Raw genomic sequence first — 22,181 nt, 5'->3', positions numbered from 1 at the left:
TGTTGGCACTATCTAGGGATGGAGTCTTCACTGAGAGAACAAGAAATCTCTCCAAGGTTACTATTTCTCAACCAGTCTCCGATTTTGAACAACCAAGCCCTTACTGATGTTAATTTCATACTATCGCCAGTATTTACACTGAGAAATTTAGATGCCACATTAGGAGATGCCATAGTTCTACTCCATTGCTTGCTTTTCAGAGCATTCAGTAGCAAGGTGGGACAGGGGCACTGAATCCATACCTTGTCTCAAGCCTTATCACCATTAGCACAGCTCTCTGAGTCAGCACCAGGCTGCAACCATTGGTAAGACCCCTCCCTGTGTCACCACACCACATGCACCACTCAGACACCAGCTCACGTGGAGCCTGAGCATGGCAATGAGCTGCACAGAGCTCACCTGCCCTGGCAAGCCCACCCTGAACTACTTGGCCAATATTTGGGCACATGCTGGCAAGCTAAGGAAAACAATTTGCATATTTTTAGCTCAGAATCCAGGAACAAGGACTCTCTGGCCAATCTTTATTTTACTTAAATGATGCCCATCAGGCTGTAATGAGGGTGGGGGTACTGGAAGTTTAATTTCCTCAGCTAGCTGTTTGACTCACAAAGTGTATTTTCATGCAGACACTGAATTCAGAAAATTAAGAAGATTACATACACTTTAATTTCCTACTTCTTTTTAAAGCCTACTTTTTTGCAACACAACCTCCATAAAACTCTGCACAAAAATGCAAAAGGATACAAAAATGAATTATAGACTCCCCTCTGTTCTCCCATGTCCTCTGTTAACGAAAGATAAGAAGGATCCCTAGTGAGATAACAAAAGTGTTGGTGGGAGCAGAAGTGAGTTGAAAACAAAAACTAAGTTCATATCACATATAATAATGATCAATTAGGCCTTCTTGGAGGAATATGCCAATAACAAACAAACAGAAAAAAAAAATCAATTGCCAATTATTCACTTGCATTATGACAATTACTTTTAATAGGCAAATGGCAAATACAAATACTCCATTCTCTATCACAACTCTGTTCCTAGAGAAAAAAAAAAAAAAAGCCAACAAAGAAACAAAAACCAAAACCAACACGCTAGAGAATAGAAACATGGATCTGCTTATATTTTGTCATCAGCTAAAACTTCCTCAGGCATCCCTCTGTTAGCTCCATACTCTTGGAACATAACAAGTAATGATTACCGAAAAGACAACTGGTAACACTGAGGTGGTACACTGTACCAAGATTAGTGCCAAAAGATTCTCCACTCATATGGTAAACAAAAGTAACACATTTTAACAGACTGGGAAATGAGAGTTTTAAGCCTTAGTCCTACAAACATTCAAGTGTGCATTTAGCTTTTTGTGAGGAAACTCAATGCCAAGTCTCCTCCCACATATGAAATCTCTCAACACATGAGTAAGTGTTCACATAGCTACTACACACTATGATTTATTCCTATGAAAATAATCCAGGTAAACACTTCAAATGCATGGAATGCACTTCCACCTTGTCGGATGTGAAACCCTTCCTTCTTAAAACAGCAATCAAAACCAAGCAAAATTCTTTCCACTTTTTTACCATTCCTCCTGTGCAACACTCCTCTCCAAACTACAACCCTGCTATAGTAACAGCTTATGCCCATGACTGAGTACACAGCCTTTAGGAAGCCACAGTGAACTTGCTCTTGACAACGATGTCTACAATGTGTTTCATATATTCCCAGACACAAGAGCAATTATCCAGGTTTCACTGAAGCAGTCCACTTGAAAATTAACAACCATCTGCAACAATAGCTTTTCTTCTCTTTGCTATACTTCTATAGAGGATCAGCAAAAAGAAATATTTACAGGCTTAGGAACACAGTGTCTCATTAAAAACTCAGCTATAGAAAAGGATAATGGGAAAATGAGAGTATACTACTACATAGACTTTCTGACTCCATTTGTGTCCCCCACACAAACTTTAATTAAAGTGCTTTATTTGAATAAAAAAAACAGTCAAATACAGCAAGAGAGTCTTTTGTTTACTAGTCAAAACGATCCCCCAGTCTGGCAGCAGAGTAAATCTCCAAGAAAATTCCGGTTGAGCTAACTGTAGAGCTATTTTGAAATCTACACTCAGAGACACCCAAGTGCTTGGACAAAGGGCCGTAAGTATTGAGGGCTCTCAGTTTACTTCAGTGATGCTTGGGGGGTGGGGGGTGGTGTATTTGCATATTTATAACAATGGGTGTTACCATAGCATCTCCTTTACATACATTTATGAGTAAGTGAAACAAGAGAGCTATATGCTTCAGTAAATTTAAACTGAGATTTGACTGTGGGACTCTGAGACAATGCTTCAGTGCAACCCCCCCCCCCCCAAAATCTGACAAGCTTTCAGGTGCTGATTACAGCCATTAACATGAAGGCCAGTTAGGAAGTCCAATATACCCTAAGGTTAACATTTGAATGAAGAGGGCTTTTTTTCCCCCCCTCCCCTTAATTACCTTAATTCTTTAACTAATGTCTTCTAATTTACTGGAAAGGACTTAGGCAAATCTGGATGTCACTAGGAAAAAAATTATCAATTAGAAAAGGATAGAAAGAACACCTCCAGTTGAGCAGCACCATACAGGTACTGGTATGTTTGGTGGGTGCTGGCAAATCGGCACACCTTAATATATTTCACGGAAGCAGACACCGTGCTAATTTCAGTTACTTTAAATAAAGCAATGGCTTGGAAGAGGACAAGACGTTGTGCCAGAAAGGATAGGATAATATGCTACTGCCAGGCATTTAAAAATCCATCAATCAGGCAAAGACAAGATTTTAACATTACTGACTTCTCATTCTTCTATTCTTGTGGAATTGCTGGAGAGTAGAAAACAGAACCCTCTCCTTAAGAAAAGATTACATTACTACAACGCAGTGAAAGGAAAAAAATGAAAGATTACAAATATAACTAGTAAATTCACATTACTGTTACACATTCCAATCTCTGAGAAAAAACTAAATCTGCTGAGCTCATGAGAACAATTTAACCATATGTGTTTGAGTATAAAGGCATGGAAAGTCTATTTGAACTCTAGATGAACAAGCTGCAGGTTTTCCGATTCACATACAGAGTTCTTATTTTTATCTTTATCTTTTATTGTACCCCTCAATCTAGGTAAAATCATTTCTAGATTTTTATTCCTGGGAAACAACGCATCAAGCTTTGCCTCTTTATACTTTTAAGATAACTTCCACCTACTGTAATTAATCATAAAGTGACCAGAAAAAGACTAATGTTTCTCATTCTACTAGCTTTCATGCACAGAGTATAGCTAATGCCTCTTTTAGTTGTCTTAAGGTTTGAGCGTAATCACTGTGATAACCATACTGCTTTGATATTACATATTATGTTTAAGCATATTTGTGTCTGAAATACATTTGGTGAATATCATTCACAACTTTGTGGAGGGGCGGGCTGTGTGTGTGTGAGATACTTCTTGTCCGGAGAATGCGACCCAGGTCTCTGAAAGATCACCTAAGAATGCCAGCTGGAAACCTTTGGAAAGCAAAATAATACTGAGTGATTTTCTACAGCTTATAGGCTTCTTTGTTATTTTAGCATCTCAGTCTCCTCATTTTAGCAAAAATGACGTTCATTCCAGTTCAGTATTTCTTCAAATCTCTTCATTCACTCATATAATCATTCCTCTCAATATCATGAGGTTGCTTTTGGTCACTGAGTACATTCACAGATTTCATCTGCTCCTTCTTACCCTTAATGTTTATTTAGAGGCATCTCCTGACATATACCTACAATGACTCCTACGGCAGTGCAGACAATATAGCTGTAAACTTCAGGGAATGAGACAGCCATGTAAACTGCTGGAAACATTCTTATTTCAAAACCTTCTGGCAAGAGGTTGCAGATACAGTTTCACACTTCATTTCTTTTGACATGTCCCCAGAACCACTGCTGTGCATATCCAGTGACAGTATTTGAAACCTCACATCCCAGCCACCTTCAAGGCTCTATTACACTATCTACTGTTTGCATGAAAAAGAATCATTTTTTTCCCCCCTGGAAACAAGTATTCAGTGTTTGTATGAACACAGCTCTTTTGCTCAAAAGAGTGGAATGAATGACCAGCAAAATGTGCTTTAACACCAGAAAAGAGAAAGCTGGAAGTTAGGCTCTTGAGAGTTACGAGGTCACTGATTATATTCTTCATACGGCAGGATTTTTTTTTTTTTTCATTTTTTAAGTATAATACTAAAAATATCAGTTTCTGGTTATAATAGTATCCTGGTTTATATTTTCTTTCATCCCCTATTACCAAGTCTTCCAAGTTAAAACAAAAAAACCAAACAAAAAAAAAAAAAAAACAAAACAAAACAAAAAACAAACAAACTTTTCTTAGTATTTCTGTTCATGTATCTCTGGATTTGCATACTCACATTCCCCTCCAGTATGGTAACTCCTACTTTTCTATTTCATACAAATACAATGGGATCATATATACATACATAGATTTATATCATATTAAATTTTTTTGTTTATATTCCACTGATTGAAATAAACTATTTAAACTGACTTTTAAAGAGTGTAGTAAGTCCCTGCTCTCTTCTTATAGACCAGTTACTCATTTCCATCTAAATTGATCAATTTATTGATTCTACAATGTTGAAAGGTTTACCTATGTGTATAAATTTACTCTTTCCCAGCCCCAACTGGGAAAAGTCCTACCAAAACCATGAGGATCTGTTTAAATCTCTGTAGTACGAGAGGCAGGGAGGGGTAATAGCGACAGCGATATATAACAAGTAATAAAAATATTCCCCTTGAGCAACTATGGTACAATTTAAGTGCAGAAGCCAAAGGAGGAATATTAGAATTACTATGGACTAGTTAACTGAGGATAAACATATCGGGTGGGCGGAACACAGAAGCCAAACTTCTTGAGCTTTGCAATATGCTGATGACAAATTGAACAGACAGTGAGTAAAAAACCTACTTAGAAGAGAAGAAAATGAATCATCTGAAATTTGCAGTGGATTTAGTGAAGTGGATAGTCCCATGGGCTAGAGAGATGTAAAGAGAGATAGCAAGGTTGACTGAAAATGAAAGAACTGGACACTGAAGAGTGCCATGGGAGTATTGAGGCAAATTCTTTTAGCAACTACTAAAGAGCAGAAAAGAAAAAAAACAACAGAAACTGAAGTGTATCCTCAAGCCTGCTACCTCATTTACATTTTTGAACTGTTTCTGAAGAAAAGAAAAAAAAAAAGGCAAAGAAAAAAAGACCTCCCACAAACAAAAAATGATGCAGAATAGTCCAAACGAACTGTTCAAAACCTTTTTCTTGTTTCTGACTTTATAATTTGGTACTGCAAATGAATTTTTGTGATATTTATCTAACACTATCTCTGATGTTTCATATCTTAGTTTTGTTTCTTCCTTTTTTATTTTTTATCCAACCTATCCCTTATTCCCATTGCATTAAATAGTCACTTCAATTCACAATTCCCTTCAACCAACTGAACAGGATTTTATATATACATACACACACACTTATATATCTGTTAATATTTTGTAGGCTTTTTTTATAAGACAAGGGTTTGAACTTTCTCTTTTTCTATTTATAATTGTGTTTACAGTTTTAATGTGACATTGTCAGTGGAAAGATGGAAATAAGCTGCAAATATATTAAGATATAAGCAGCTGTGTTGCAGTTTTCTACATTAGGGCTGGAGAGTTAAAAGAACAAGTTATACTACAGAGATTTAAAAACCAAGGTTGAACATCATTCTGTCTCTAGAATGATACTACTGCTTTCTCTTCTTAAAGACTTTCCAAGGGTCTATATACAGACTCAGATGTCTGACATGTCAGATTCATCAGACATCCAGTGCCTATTTCAACTAATTTGAATGCCTATTGTTAGTTCTGTAATTAATAGATTTCATATAATCTGATTAATGTTACAAACAAAACAGTCAAGCTCCTCTTAAAGTTGCCCAATCTCTTTTTTTAGCCTCTGCCAAAAGTAGCTGAAAGTCATGTTAGAATGAAAATTAAAACTACCATATCCTGCAGGTTCATTAAATTTTTCCGATACAATTTTTATGGATTGCACTACATGGAAAGTGATAACTTTGTGCTTTTGCTTTCAATATGTCCATATAAGTAATGGAAACAAAATCAGAATTTATCCTCCTTCATAGCAGCAGTTATCAAATTTTAATGTCACTTTATTTCTTTTGTGCATTTCCCTGGACTCGACTATGGGTCCCCATCTACCCATCTCCACACCAAAGTGCCTTCACTTTCACTGCATACTCGCCTCCCAGGTATTTCTCCCATGGAATCATTAATGGTCTATCACCTTCTCCCCTTTCTCCAAAAAAGACTCTGCCCTCCACTTTGAAATGTCTCTAAACCAGAGTGTGGTCCCCTTAAGAATTCAGTAAAACAGCAGGCAGGTCTCTCCCAAGCACTGCAAATCAGCCAGGGTGGCCACTGTCCTGTAAGGGGCTTGGCCAGGCAGGGAACTGGAGAGTTCCCGATTCATATGTTCTCACTCCTGCAGACCAGCTTACCCCAAAAGTTCCCTTGCTACAGGCGATGCTGTAACATACATTTCATTCACAGTGATGCCAGCATCCTTTCCTGTGTCTCCAAAGGTGCCCCTGTGCAGTTCCTGTCAACCCCACACAAGCATTACTCTTCCCACACCTCCCAGAGCTGCTGCAGCAGGGGATGGCATGATGGAGGAGAGGGCAAGAGATCTACAAGAGAGAAGGAGAGGAACCAGGATGTTTTGCTCTGCAAAGGCCTCCCCAGGACTGGAGAACCACTGCCTTGTAAGGTAGGACCTGACAGCAATTCAGAAAGTGAACAGTCAGCTCCTGAAGGTCCATTCTGCCACTTCAACAAGTTCATAAACAGGGTTAAGAACTCACGATCAGGCCAGGATTATTCCCTACAAGCAGAAATTCATTCTGTAGAATGGTGGTTTGTTTCGGTTGTGGGTTGTTTTTTTTTTCTCTCTCCTTAGTTTAACAGTATATTTTCTTTTTATACACTGCTGCAGAGATTTAGAAAGGTGACATTTCATAGCACATCTCCAAATTTCCCCATCACACGAATGCGATGGTACCCCTACCTCTCACGTCGACTCTAGGGCTCAGTATGTGCAAGTTCTTGGCACAACATTCCCCTCTCCTTCTCCTCCATTTGTCTGCAACTAAGGTCAGAAAAAATAGCTTGGTCTACCATCTCCACATGGAAAAAGAAATGGACAAACACAGTCCATTTGGATAGAGGTGTGTTGTTTAGTTTATATAAATAAAAATGCCAGCTCTCCATGCAGGCACAGATTTTATTTTTTTTTATTCCCCCCTCCCCCTCCGGTTTCCTGCTGACTTGATCCTGAATAATCTGTAGCCAACTGTATTTGTCAGTCTGTGCTCATCAGGCTGACATGCCCTCCTCTGCAGGTGGTCATTCTAGCAAACATCAACCAACTATTCTGGAAAGACAATAATATTAAGAAAGCACAGGCAAGGAGTCTTTTGGTACTAGCAGATTTTGATCATGATAATGGTTATTAAAACAGATACACTGGATGAATACACACATTTTTTTATTACTCATCTAAGGAATTGTATTATCATGCATATAAATATTCAGGTTCTGATATTAACCTTTACCAAATGCTTGGCACATGGTGAAAGAGATAAAATAAAAATTTGGAAAGTACTGGGCTACTGAAATGAATATTTGAGTATTATGAACCCATGATTTACAAGAACACTGAGTCTGTTCATCACATACAGGTAGGGTATAGGTAAGGAGAGCTGAACATTTTGGCCATGAGTCACAGCACACCTGGTAATACAAAAATGTAACCTGTATTAGAATGTGATTTCTATCACTGGCAGTGATTAATTTTACTCAGTGTTAGTAACTGTAGCATCAGCAAGTTAAATTCCATCTTTATTACCAAGGTAAGTGGGCATATGATTATGATATTCATTAAAAAAAAAAAAGGTCCTGAAAAACATGAGCCAGAAAAGAAAAGGGAAGATATTCAAACTCCATTTCAACATTAAAAAAATGCCTAAATGATAAAAAGTTTTGATATCTGTAACTATGATTTTAGGTATGCAATTCCCAACTGTTACTGGAAGAAAAAATTAATCTTTTCAACCATCCACCATTTATTTTTATCTTAAAAAATTCTTAACGCCCAAGACACATTTGAATATCTTGCCACTGCATTTCATGGGTTTTTTGTTATCAAATCACCCTGCACTTACTTCATTATGAAACAGGCACACTGAAGCCTAACTAGCCTCTCATCCACCCAGTGATAGGTCCTGTTAGCACTTCGCAAGAGAGACAACCCAGACAGAAAGGACAAGTGAGGAAAGAAAAAAAACAAAGTAAAACTATTTACTCTCCAGAGTTGCATTACAAGTAAACTGTAGGAGATCTTAGATCCTTCCAATACTTCAGGTATTCACCTCTGGCTTCTGGCAAGTCTCACAGGATCACATACATCGACATATTTACAAGGTCTGATGTTGCAAAGAAATGCCTCGTGACAATTTCAGAACTTTCTCGTCTGCTGCCCAATAAAACTGTTAAACAACTAGATACTGTAACGCTTGTCTAAAAGAAAATCATAATCTAATTCTGGATGTCTGTGCCTCCATTCCCCATCTAAATCATTAAAAGAGCATTTTTTCACATGGGTATTGCAAGGACAAAATGCTTTAAAGTGGGTAAATTATTCAGATTCTACATTAACAGAAGCAATACACTCTTGCTTTAAACAGATCATTAAGAAACACATCAAAAGACTCAGAAACTCCTTGCATTCTATCTTCATTAAGATCTAAATATCTGAAGCATACTTAATCCAAGTGATGGATAGCTTTGGCACGTTTGCTTGTCTCTCCTACACTCTTCCCCTCCCCAGGACAGAGGAGGTATTTTGTAAGTGCAAACAGCTTCACTGGAGCTGCTGCTTAGTAGGCAAGACCTAAGAAAAAGCAGGAGTTTGCAAGGAGATTTGCACATGGAAGCACGCAAGGGGTGCTATGGGGGGAATTATATATATATATATATGTTTTTACAAAGTTGTTTACTTCTTCATTTAGGACTGAGGAAGGGTTATTAGCAGACATGACCTAAATGTTTTTATTTTCCCAGGTTACTGGATGTGGACTTGAGGTCACAGTATCAGAGAATGGTCAAGGTTGGAAGAGACCTCTGGAGATCATATATTCCAACACTCCTACTAAAGCAGGTTCACCTGCAGAAAGTTGCACAGGATCACATCCAGGCAGGTTTTGAGTATCTCCACAGAAGACAACTTCACAACCTCTCTGGGCAGCCTGTTCCAGTGTTCTGTCACCCTTCAAGGTGAGGCTTTTCCTAATATTCGGAAGGAACTGCCTGTGTTGCAATCTGTGCCCATTGCCCCTTGTCCTGTCACTGGGCACCACTGAAAAAAAGCCCAGTGCAGGACCTTACACATGCCTTTGCTGAACTTCGTGACGTTCCCCTCCACCCAGCTCTTCAGCCTGTCCAGGTCTTGCTGGATGGCAGAGCGGCTTTCCGGTGCATCAGCCACCCCTCACAGTTTTGTATCATCAGCAAACTGGCTGAGGGTACACTCTGCCCCATCATCCAGGTCATTGATGAAGAAATTAAACAGGACTGGACCCAGTACTGACCCCTGGGGAGCACTGCTAGCTACGGGCCTCCAGCCAGACTGTGTGCCGTTGATCACAACCCTCTGAGCTCTGCCATTCAGCCAGTTCTCAGTCCACCTCACCGTCCACTCATCTAACCCATGCTACCTGAGCTTACCTATGAGGATGTTATGGGAGACAGCATCAAAAGTCTTGCTGAGGTCAAGGTAGACAACATCCACTGCTCTCCCTTCATCTACCCAGCCAGCCACTCCATTATCAAAGGCTACTATGTCGGTCAGCCATGATTTCCCCTGTGTGAATCCGTGCTGACTACTCCCGATAACCTTCTTTTCCTCCACATCCTTTGAGATGACCTCCAGGCTGAGCTCTTCCATCACCTTTTCAGGGATGGAAGTGAGGCTGACCAACCTGTAGTTTCCTAGGTCCTCCTTGTCCTTTTTGAAGACTGGAGCGACACTGGCTTTCCTCCAGTCCTCGGGCACCTCTCCTGGCCTCCATGGGCTCCCAAAGATGATGGAGAGTGGTTTAGAAATAATATCTGCCAGCTCCCTCAGCACTTGGGAGGTGCATCCCTTTGGGGCCCATGGAATTGGGGGTGTCAGGTGTGCTTAAGTGACCTCTAACACGGTCCTCTTCGACCAAGGGAAAGTCTTTGTTTCTCCAGACTTGCTCTCTAGTCTCCAGGGTCTGGGAAACCTGAGGGCTGGCCTTGGCAGTAAAGACTGAAGTGAAGAAGGCATTCAGTAGCTCTGTCTTCTCCACATCCTTCCTCACCAGGGCACCTCACCTCATTCAGCAGCAGGCTCACAGTTTCCCTAGTTATCCTTTTCCTGCTGATGTATTTGAAGAAGCCCTTCTTGCTGTCCTTGACCTCCTTCGACAGATTTAATTCCAAATTCACCTTAGCCTTCCTCACCACATCGCACCCCTGTGCGTTCTGACAATGTTCTTACAATCCTTTCAGGTGGCCTGTCCCTTTTTCCATATCCTGTAAATATCATTCTTCCATTAATATTTCACCAGGAGCTTGTTGTTAATCCATGCAGGCCTCCTGTCCCCTTTACTTGATTTCTTACTCATAGGCATGCACCTACCTTAAGCTTGGAGGAAGTGATGCTTAAATATTAGCCAGTTCTCTTGGACCTCCCCTACCTTCTAGGGCCCTAACCCATGAGATTCCTCCATGTAGGTCCCTGAAGAGACCAAAGTTAGCTCTCCTGAAGTCCATGGTTGCAATCCTACTTGCTGCCCTGCTTCTTCCATGCAATAGAACTCCACCATCTCATGGTCACTGCAGCCAAGGCTACGCCCAACCCATCCTTCTTTGTGACTATAAGGTCTAAAAGCAAACCTCTCCTCTTTGGCTCCTCCACCTGCATCAAAAAGTTATCATTAATGCTCTGCAGAAACCTCCTGGACTGCATAAGCCTAACTGTCTTGTCTTTCCAGGAGATACTGGGGAGGTGGAAGTCCCCCATGTGAACCAGGGCCTGTGACCCTGAGGCTGCCTCCAGCTGTCTGCAAAAGGGCCTCATCAATTTCCTTTTCCTGATCAGGTGGCCTGTAGCAAATGATGCTTTGGCCTAGAAATAACAGACCTGCCTGTTACTATTAAAGATGTGAAAGAGATGTTACATGGATATTCACTTTTAGATATTGCAAGGAGTACTCAAGGTCTATGTAAGTAGGTCTGGCAGGGGGACAGACATTGATGCTCTTTCTTTGGGATTCCAAAAAGAGGAGGCACAGAAGATTAAAAATCTCAGCATGTTCTAGGATGTTGCTGCAGTCTTCTATAACAGAAGCCAATCACATAAGGGGAAAGGCATACACATACATAGTTACATCCTCTCTGCCTTGTCTACCATCTGCACATAGCCTATTTAAAAGCTGGATATGTTTCTCCTTTTGTACAATGAATTTCACAAAACATTCCAGCTGTATCTATGCTGTCCTTGGGCTACGGCAATGTGTTGTGCCGTACTCAGAGAAGTTTTAAAATTGAGAAGAAGTAGTAATTTTTTCTCTTACAGAAAGTTCCTCATTTCAGATCTAATCCAGAACACCATCAAGTGTTGCCACAAGCTACTGCAGAGCACCATAGGGGCTGCTATGGGGAAAGCGAACTCCAGCCCAGGCAGACCCACAGCCACCACGAGTCGCCCGCTGCAGTTCCCTCCTGACGGTGCCTGCTGCTGTCTCACTCCCTGGCCTGCCTTCAAAGAGCGCTACAGTTTTCCCCAGGGATGGTTTTGCCACCCTTCAGTACTAAGAGACAATCAAAACAGCACCATCAACTCATTTTTAAAACCAGATACTAGCTAGATTTCAGTTAAGTTAAAATCTAACAATAGCAAGATCTTTAATACCCAGGGACTGGATAGATTAAAACCATTTGCACTCTGTGACAAAATCTATTCCTTTACAATTTTTGTTGCCAGCATGAAGGAATTTAGTATCCATAGTGAGTAACTTCTTAAAAATATAACCGGTGATTCCTTTTAAAAATCAATTCTTGCTGATAATTTCAAAAAAACACTAATTAAAAAGCTATACTGGCAAAATAAAGCTAGCCTAATAGGATCCTGGAAGAATCAATCATTATAATCATCTGCTGCCATAAACTCTATGGGAAGATTACAAATGTGATGCTTCAAAGGAGGGGAAAATTCTTTTTAAATATAATTTGAACTTTACTTCTGAAATATCATGACCATCATGATCCATCACCCACAACCACTGCTCAGGCTCACAATACATCAAAGCCATGATTCAATGGTTGCAATCAATCATGTGAGAGCAAATGGTGGGAATGGTACTGTCATGTCCAGTACATGCAATTCAGATTGTACGTGATAGCGCATCTTAGTCAATGACAAACAAAAAGCCAAGAGTGAATACACTGGACTAATAAAACTTTATACAACAACTAATTAAAGCAAACTAAAAAAGACAGAAAACTACCACAGAGATTCAGCTGAAGCGAAGCTACATTGCCTAAGGTGCATGGGAGAGAGTGATTATTTACACATTGGAAATTAAAAGCTTACTCCAAAGAGATGTTATATGCCGCTACCAGAGAAAGTAAATGACCTTGGAAAAAGTTTAAGCTGTGAAAGAGACAGAAAAAGTGACCAGCTACCAGAACACAACTGGGGGCTGCTGTGCAGGAGCCTCAGAAAGCAGGAGTTCCGAGGGTGGAACTTAGATGGGAACCAAGGTATTTCCCCATTTTTCAACTTGTAAGAAAGATCCACTCCAGGCTACTCCTACTTAAAAGCAAGAAGTCAGTTAAAAATCAGTCCACATCAGGTCTATAATCAGTTCCAGTCTAAGAAAAGCCTATCTCCAAAGAAAATCTCACTATAAAAGTACAAATTTCACTACCTTTTATAAAAAGTATAAAATCCAATTACAAAACTAAAAAAAAAAATATGCAGAAGTGTGTGTAACATCACATTACATAATTTGCTAAGATATTCCAAAGATTTTTTTTTATCTTTATTTGTAGATCCACAACTATGTATCTTGCTACCAGAAAGCATTCTGACAGTCTTAGTTGCTGTAAGAAATCAACCTTTTTAATTTTTATTGGAGACTACCAAAGACAAGTTGGTTTAGTCAAATACCTTATGCAAAGACTTTACCAGGATGGATGATTTTATACTTGCACTTTCAAAAAATAAATTAAATTGAATAATTGAAATAAATCTTCTTCACAGTCTACTCATATAGTTCATGCAATCTATCTGAGGCAATATACTTCCGTGCAATAAATTGTGAGAAACAAATCATGAAGTACAATTTCAGAGCAAAGTAGTACATAGTCTAGCCTTCATCCGCCATACAGGCTAATATTTTAACACAGAAATTACTTTCATTTCCTGTGAGGTATTAGAAAGGCTTTTCTCCATAAACTGTTGATGTCTATTAAACAAAGTTATGGTGAGAAACAGAAGACGAACATTTAAATTCACTGTCAAGAGTTTTCATTTTGATTATAGCAATTTCCAGTTTAAAGGAAATGAATATCCAGGTAAGCATTTAAAATTAATCCTTCGTTTTTGAAGTAGCACTAAAATTCAGCTAGGAGTGAAATATGATTATTTCATTTCAAATCTTGTCGTCTAAAATAAAAAAAAGATTCAATTGTGTATTTATTTGGCAGTAGCTCACTAGGCAGACTAAGGTGTCAAAGTCCTTAACAGAGTTCTAAAATTCCAATTTCAGCTTTCCTTCATTAACCATAGATCAGTGATAATTATGGTGGCAGCCTCGCTGTTCTACATTTTCTTTCTTCACATTCCAAGTATAGATACCAGTGAGGAACATTACTATATTTTAAGGTAGAAACAAATTGCAAAACCTCTGTCTGCATAAAGGTCATCTTACCTCTTCCTTTTCTAATGCAAAATGAGACATTTGAGCACAGGCAAAATTCACAGTTAAAAATAACAAGAAGGCTAAATGCCATTTCAAGTCTGTCTCCAATTACTTTGCACAATAAACATTAATATTAATAGGAGCTTGGGGAATCCAACAAAACAAAGACTCAAGCCTGGACCTCCCATCATCTTGGGAAGGGCTATCCTGGAAAAAATTGTGCTTGCCATTTTGACTAGAATATGTCTGTAAAAAAACTTGTTATCCAAAGTGATATACGCTTATAAAACTACTTTAAGCAAATTGGCATGTTCCAATAAGACATTTTATTGCACAAAAACTTTAACACTTCTGACCTGCCCAAATGCTAATCTGTCCTCCAGTATTATCCCACATGGTCTTTCCTTCATCCCCTCTGAGTCTGGCTAGACCACAGAAGCAGAGTTCCACTCTCTTTCCCAGATACTTTAATATCTCTACATTGGGTCAGTCAAAAAGTTGTTGCTCTTTTCTTCGTAAGATTTTTACTGTCTGCGGTTTCTTTCCCATCTTGTCAACACTGGGATATAGTCTGTTATTTTTGACGTTGAGTATGTACTCTTTTGAGCTTTCCTAACAGCCACCACGCTTGTTCCAGTTCACACAAAACGCTAGTTGTCTTCCTCCTCGATGGTTCAGGCTGTATCACCCTTGGGAGAAAACATTCAGCAGCACGACTGATCATCCGTTAGTCCAAGCTCAGAGCAGTGTCCTTCCTCACATTATTCCATCCCCATTTTCCACTCTACTCTTTTGCATATTACATGTTGCCCTGAGCATGCTTCACCAAAAACATCAATTTTATCCACCAACTTGCAAGTTGCTAACATCTACCCAGCTGTACCTTTTGCTGCATTTTCAGGAACTTCAACTAGAATTTTACCCTATCAGGCCAGAACAGAACACTTTTCTGACGTAAGCTTTGTTTACGAAAGAGCTAGCATCCACCATGAAGTCTATGAGAAATTCCATCATTAATTACAGATGCACATGAAATGAGAAAATGAATATATTAACAGGTATTTAATTCATTTATATCTATACACACACACAAGCTCTCTCCGTCCATATTTTTATGTTACCTTTAAAAGTTCAAAAGGAAGTTCTGGTAACAGTCACTAAATGTCTAGGAACTCAGCCAAGATGAGATGAACAAAAGCTACTGTCACACCTAATTCACAATGAGTCAGTTTTCAGCTGGTATCACTGGGTACCATTTCCCTTCCTACACATAGCACTACACAATAAAATCCCTGAACTATGTTGGACCTCAGAAATCGTGCAGTGTGCGCCCCTTACCTTGTGCCATTGGCAATGTAAAGCTCGCAATGATTTTGCACCACAGTGTTCAGACCTGTGCTCAGCACGGTGTAAACTCAGTAATGACACACTCAAGGGTGCATCCAATTTAAGACTCAGTGTAAGTTTGTGTGAAAGTAGCACAAAGTTTATTTAATCAAAGGTGCCTTACAAACACTAAATGAAGTGATTCTGTGAGTTCCTAGCTTTTCAAAGCTTACACATACCCACTTTGAAAAATAACACAGCAATATGAAAAATAAAGTCCTCATTTTGAAAACTATGCTTTACAGTATCAAAAAGATATCTCTCTGCTGAGAAAAAACCCTCAAGACCTTTAACCTCCCCTCAGTCAGATGCCATGATTCTTTCACTGTCTTTCTTATTTTAGATGGAACAGGGGGAAAAAAAGGGTAAACTGGACTTTAACTTTAAAGACCTAACTGTTGTCTGCTGTTTACCTTGCTGACTTTGGCTAAGCATGCAACTTCAAGCAGATCGTTCCTGGAAAAGGTTCTATGTCGATGAACTACCGGAAGGAAATCTTTCCCCTAACAGCAGTATAATCAGTGTAGAAACTACTAACACCAAGCTGTTCTGTTTCTTGGCTTGCCCTGCAGGCAGCCACAGTCCACAATGACCTCAGCCTCACCAAGTAATAAACTCCCTTCTTGCAGAATCAAATAGGGCTCTACCAGCAATACTACTCCAGGAAGGTTGCTACAGACATACTTGGCTCCGTGTTTCATTTATACATCTAATTATTTAAGAACAAACGTATGTGGGTTAATAGTAAGAGCTCACCACTGATGTGAGCCTTTTTAATAAGGCCCCATAACAGCTGTTTTTTAAACTATTTCTCCTTAAAAGCTTGATTTATACGGAAAAGCCTTGCACAGCCCAGGAACTCTGCAACTAGCTAATGATTTGAACTGAAGAAGCATTTACACGATTCTTGTCACCATGGTATCCAGCACAAACTCTGTTTGATGATTCCTTCCTACTTTGCTTATTTCAAGCATGCTGATCCAACGTTCGTGGAGCAAACTCCTTTTGCTGGCTAAAAAATATAATCCTGAATATTTCAATGCTAGCTTGCAAACGCTAGCTCTACAGTTTCCGTTGATTTTAATGAGAGCGGTACATTCAAAAACACAGGCAGAGGTTTGAAAATTTGGGGCTAACATTACGTCTAACCACATCAGCTCTTGACTACTGGCTGTAAACCAAACTCTTAAGCATGTAACAACTTTTCAATAGTTCTAGAAACACCCGCTCTAAAGTACATGGTGGTCATAAAGATAAATATGACCATCCTAAAGAACTCAGTAAACAACAGTAACACAAATAACATTATATTAAACCTTCAGGGCAACATGTTGCATGGGCTTCCTGAAGAAACTTTTTACAGCCTCCACCCCTTCCTCCCCATCATTCCATCAGCTCAGGCTCTACATCCTTCAGCATCTGCCACCTCACAGGTGCAGACTAATGCTCCCCTCAGCATATGGCAGACACACAGACACTAAATCAATTTTTCTCTTTCTCCCTGTCTCTTTCTTTTAAATCAGATCACACAATAGAAAAATACCAGTTTTGTACTATCTACAGTACCAAATTACTTTGCAGTGCCTTTGGAATGGGCAATATCATTTCAAGAACAGGGAGACAGTGTTATGTAGTCACCTGTCCCAGCACACCTAAGTGCATGACTGCATGCACATGCTCCTGACTTGATGCACTCCACTTCCCTGTGTGGGACTGACAGGCTCCCAATGTGCATAATGCAGATGTATTCCTTCATCCTTGTTATTTTTATGCCCTGTCATGGTAATCATGGAAGGCAGAAACCTAGGAGAAAGGAAAAAAAGAAATACACACAACTTCTGCCAGATTAATTTCTTTTCAGGCTCGTGGAGAGTTAAAAAAAATATTAAACAACCATGATTCATTTCCTATTATTCACTGCGAGATCCATTCAATTACTGCTCTAACAGTACATTGGAGCAAGGATAGCTCTCAGGCACAGGGAAAGGTCAGTCTGACCTCTACTTCTAAACTCTGCCTAACACTTAACTCCAAGATTATTCTTTTCCATATGCAATGGCAGAGAACAAACAGACAAGTCCATAATGCAGCCTTTCAGCTGAGGACCCACCCTGGGTAGGAGCTGTGAATCTTAAAAACCCAGAAATTATAGAGGGTATTAACATAGTATTTACTGTTGAAAATAAACTTGATTTGAGGAGCTTGGCTCCAGATACGAAACAATCCTTCCAGTTTCCTAGCTTGCTTAAATACAACGATTTGTTCTGGTGTATTGTATACAAACTAATTATGCCTCTGGGTAAGCACTAGCCTCAATAACATGCAATGGGACTTGTAGTGTGGAGAAATAACAGAATAAAGAAGCAAGCAAAATGTGCTGTGAAAGAGGCATGAGGGAAGCAATTTTATTTTCTAGTTACGCCGACCCTATAAGGAACATGCCTTGTGGTGGGTCTTCCCAGGTTGGAAAGGGGCAGGGGGGGGAAAGGCTCTTGCAGCAAGTCTTTCACATCAGGTTAGGTCAGAGACTTAGGGGCCAGCCTCTGAACAAAGATAGAAATGTGGATAGAGAACCTGTAGAGATACACCAAAGAACAAAAAAACATTCTTGCAATTTTGCAGTTGTCTCATAAGTGTTCATATCTTCCTGTCCTGGGGCAAGGGGTGTGCTACAAAGAGAAAGGTCAAGCTGTTCACCAGCGACAAACCAGCGTAGAAATCTGTGCGTAAAGACTGAACTGTGGAGATGAACACCGTTTTACCTTGTGGGGTTCAGCTTCTGAAGCCATCTCCAGCCTCCACTAGCACAGCCCCCACTCTCTATAGTGAGGCCCATCCTTGCATTAACTCCTGCCCCTCCGGAGCTTCCTTGCCCCCCAACCCTGCCTTCTGGTCCTGGTCCAGCTTATATTCCCACTCTCACATGCATCCCAACCCACCTCTGTCCCACAGCCCATCAAGATTCTCAAGCTGAAATAGACAACTAAAATAGGTACTATTATCTCAGTGTAAGAAGAATCTGCTTCTCAAGGAACAAAACTGGTTGTGTTAACATGACAGATCATATCAAAACCAGACATTAAGCCCTAGTCTAGCTCCAGCCTTCCACAGTGCTAGTCATGCTTCGTTTTTTAGGCTTAGCAGGTAGCCCACTGGCATTTGATTTCATCTATATGTATATATGAGATTAAATTTGTAATTGTTTGACAGAATTAATTTTTGGTCAGTGCCAGATGCAAGAACAATGCTGACTTCAAACAGAAGGAGGAGAGAAGCACATACTATTTGACAGCTACAAATGATACACATATTTTGTAAGCTCTGCCCTGATTTGATGCAAGTGTGCCGATTTGCCTTTGAAGTTAACAGATGACCCCCTACAGAATACATTTCAAGCAATCAGAGGAAAACCTCCTGTGTTTTGACAAGATCACGTGTATATGCTGTCTTGTATTAACAGTCTTAAACAACTGTATTCAAAGTATCTCCTCTATAAGGTTATGTGAGTCACCCACTTTCCAAGCACACAACACGCCAGTTTTTCAGTGTGCAATTGGACTAAAACAAAAGTCAAAAAATCCTTTTTGCACTGTACAAAATGGTAGTCTCCTTTACCAGGTGCAGCTCAGAGGCTGGGCAGGTCATGTCAGACTGTGTGTTTAATGGGAACTGGCATCTGACTGACTCGTCTGAAGGGCTGCAGTGTGAAGCAAACAACACCCTCCCCTCAGAAGAGAAAACCCATCAACTCCATTACATAGCATTCTCCTCCAGTTCAAAGGACCAAAGCCTCATTGAGTTTATCAAAACACCTTTTCCACTCGGCAGGCTGGGATACAAACCAGCACACATATATTAGAGACTACTGACATTTCAAGGGAAACATAAATAACAAACAATTTAACCTAAAATTATATTTAAGAGCTCTACCATTCCCCAAGCATTTAACCACAGTTTAGCTCTTAAATTATTAAGACCGCAAAGGACATTTGCACAACAATTTTATCTGATTTAAGAGGAAAGCTGCAATCTACTGCTGCTGCTGATTCCCTCCCCTGTAGTTACACTCCTGTATTTTAACACATTCATTATTTTAGCTCTAACCAATGATGCCACCAAGTGACGTCTGACTCCAAGGGAGGAATATGTAACAGGAGCCACTCATTATATCAGCACAAAACTTTGGAAAAGGGTTAAAGTATTTGCTTCCACATTTCATCCTATTTTACTGCTTCAACTCACTTGGTCTTGATCCTAAGTTTCACATTAACCCGCTGTGTCAAAGTGCGATAGTTGCGTTGCGCTACGCTGCCGTCCAAGGTTAGAGGAAACTGCTGCGTTCAAGCAGCTGTTTTAAAAGTCATGACTTCGATCAGTGCTCCTCAAATCTCAGCTAGGAAAAACCAGTTTGACAGCATTTAAAGATTAAAGATTCCCGGTTATTCCCTGAATAAATACAGCATGAAAATCTCTAACATAAGCTGTTACCGTGCTATTCTCCATGCCTCAGATCTGACCCACAAGGAATATTTTGTAGGGCAGTAAAGAGTTCATTTATTCAGCTCAGTTAAGGGTCAAGCATATACTGAGTTCCAGGTTAACTTCTGGTATGAGTATTTTTACTAAAATCAAAACTCACGTACATATAATTAAACCTGTGTTCTGTACTTCAAATATTAGTGTTAATTAATCACTGCCACATAAGGACAAGAAGCTTGCCAATACATAGTAGTACTTTCAGTGCTGCAAGTGAAAATTTAAAAAACATTCATACATCTAAGAGTCTGTATCTTATTTCTAAAAATAACGTAAGTACTCAGACCAGGTACTTGGACATTTGAAGAGTATAGAATTTTCTAATTCACACCAATTGTTTAAAGGAGTCATCAATCCACCTCAGTTGTAAGAATGGTTATAAACAATAGTATAGACTGTTCTAAACCTACCTAATTATGAGAAGATTCCTGTTTACACATCGTATAAATCCAAGATGCATTAAATGCTTAACCCAAAGTTTTCATATTAGAGTAAAACAGTAAGTATCTATTAACAAGTTGAATGTGAGCAACTAAAATCAATGAAAATGAGAAAAGGAAAAAAATAATAATCAAAGGACCACTTAGAAAGTAGTAGCAGCCAAAACTCAAACACAACTGTATGAATTTACAAAACCTCAGTTTTTTTGAGTATTAAGACCAAACACTGCTGAAAGTAGATTGAAAAGGGTTTTAACTTCTGAGACACAAGCATATATAATAAAACTTTATTGCATTACTTGCACAGCACTGCATCATGGGCTAGATCTCTATGTGTTACTGGTCTGTTCAGTTTAATTGATTTGCAGTCAAACCAGCAGTCAGAATTTTGGTCCAGATGTGAGAACTGGACCCAGAGCTAACCACACAGACAAATAAAATCACCTTCTGTGTTTGGAACTATCTCACAATACGCAACACCACGTTTTCTTGATAGGTGCGTCTACTCCACATCAAATTAGATCTCTACATAGTTTTATGATTCCATGTTTCAGTATTTAGGAAAGCAGTATATAAATATTTGGTATGTGTGAACAACACACAAGTCAAATTTTGCAAAACTGGTGTTTGGAGAGCTTAGACAAGCAATACTGGTCATAAATTTTGTTTTTCTTTATTCAAATGAATGTATTCCTCTCCACATTCTACCAAGTATACATCAATTAGATTATCCGTGTTTGCACACACACACTTCTGTACATGTGTACACAAATGCTTGAATGGAAGCTTGTGCTATATTCAGTGGATTTTTGATTTCATAATGACTGCTTCTATACACAGTTATTACCATTATTTATTACTCTGATCATACCCCAGGTGTGCATGGTGCCTTAAGTCAGACAAGACAGATGTCAAAGCTAAAGAGTTGACTGGATCAGACTTCACACTGTTGTGGAAACAGCTAGAACTGAGACAGTGACAGGGCTGACAGTGTGAAGATCTCTGCGGCGATCATAAAAATACGAACATAAAGCTAAACACAATTTTAACAACCTAGCTTTGTTCCACAGCACACTTTCTTCCCTGTTGAGATATGGCAGCAAATACCTGCTGTGTTCCAAAGGGAGTGGGTGGTAGTGGCTTGTTGAGGTAGGACTTCCACTTTCCATGCTCCTACCCTACAAATCAGAATTCCAGCTTTTCAGTCACAAAATTTCCTAGTAATACAACTGTGATGGAGCCGTGTAAATTCTGGTCAGACTCAAATACATGAGGAATATCCACTGTTCCATTCTGCAGTGGTGTCAAAACTGGACCTCTGGTTAACAGGTGCAGCAGGATTTTTTAAAATGTATTTCACTAATGAACACAGCATGGCAGAAAGTGCACTATTCCTTTGTGTGATATCTGACTTTGGAAGCATCCATGGGTGGTGGCCTGAAAGACTAATTCATACCTTCTCTGATCCATTCAGCCTCAAAGGCAAAGAGGCACAGACCTCAGTTAACCTAATGCTCTCTTTCTCCAGAAACTGCCAAGCCATTTGAAGACACCCCAGAGCTTTGGAAAACAGTGGGTGAGTTTTGGTTTATAGCTCTTCACCAAGCCCTATGATCTGCTCAGAAAACTAAAGTGTAAAACATGAAGGGAAAAAGGCTTTGAATGAAGACCAAGTTACACTGCAGAAAGTATACGTGACACTCACCACCTTGCTTTACTGTGGTCAATGCAGCACT

At 39.6% G+C, this 22,181-nt stretch overlaps 1 protein-coding gene across 1 annotated transcript in view; it reads right to left on the bottom strand.

Annotated features, from left to right (window-relative positions):
* Positions 1–22,181, bottom strand: part of GRID1 (glutamate ionotropic receptor delta type subunit 1) — a 541,426-nt gene that overhangs the window by 247,023 nt on the left and 272,222 nt on the right. The window lies entirely within an intron of this gene.

The sequence above is a fragment of the Falco peregrinus genome, chromosome 1 (genome assembly GCF_023634155.1).
Source record: "Falco peregrinus isolate bFalPer1 chromosome 1, bFalPer1.pri, whole genome shotgun sequence".
NCBI classification, from domain to species: Eukaryota; Metazoa; Chordata; class Aves; order Falconiformes; family Falconidae; genus Falco; species Falco peregrinus.
This window is presented reverse-complemented; position numbering and strand designations above follow the sequence as displayed.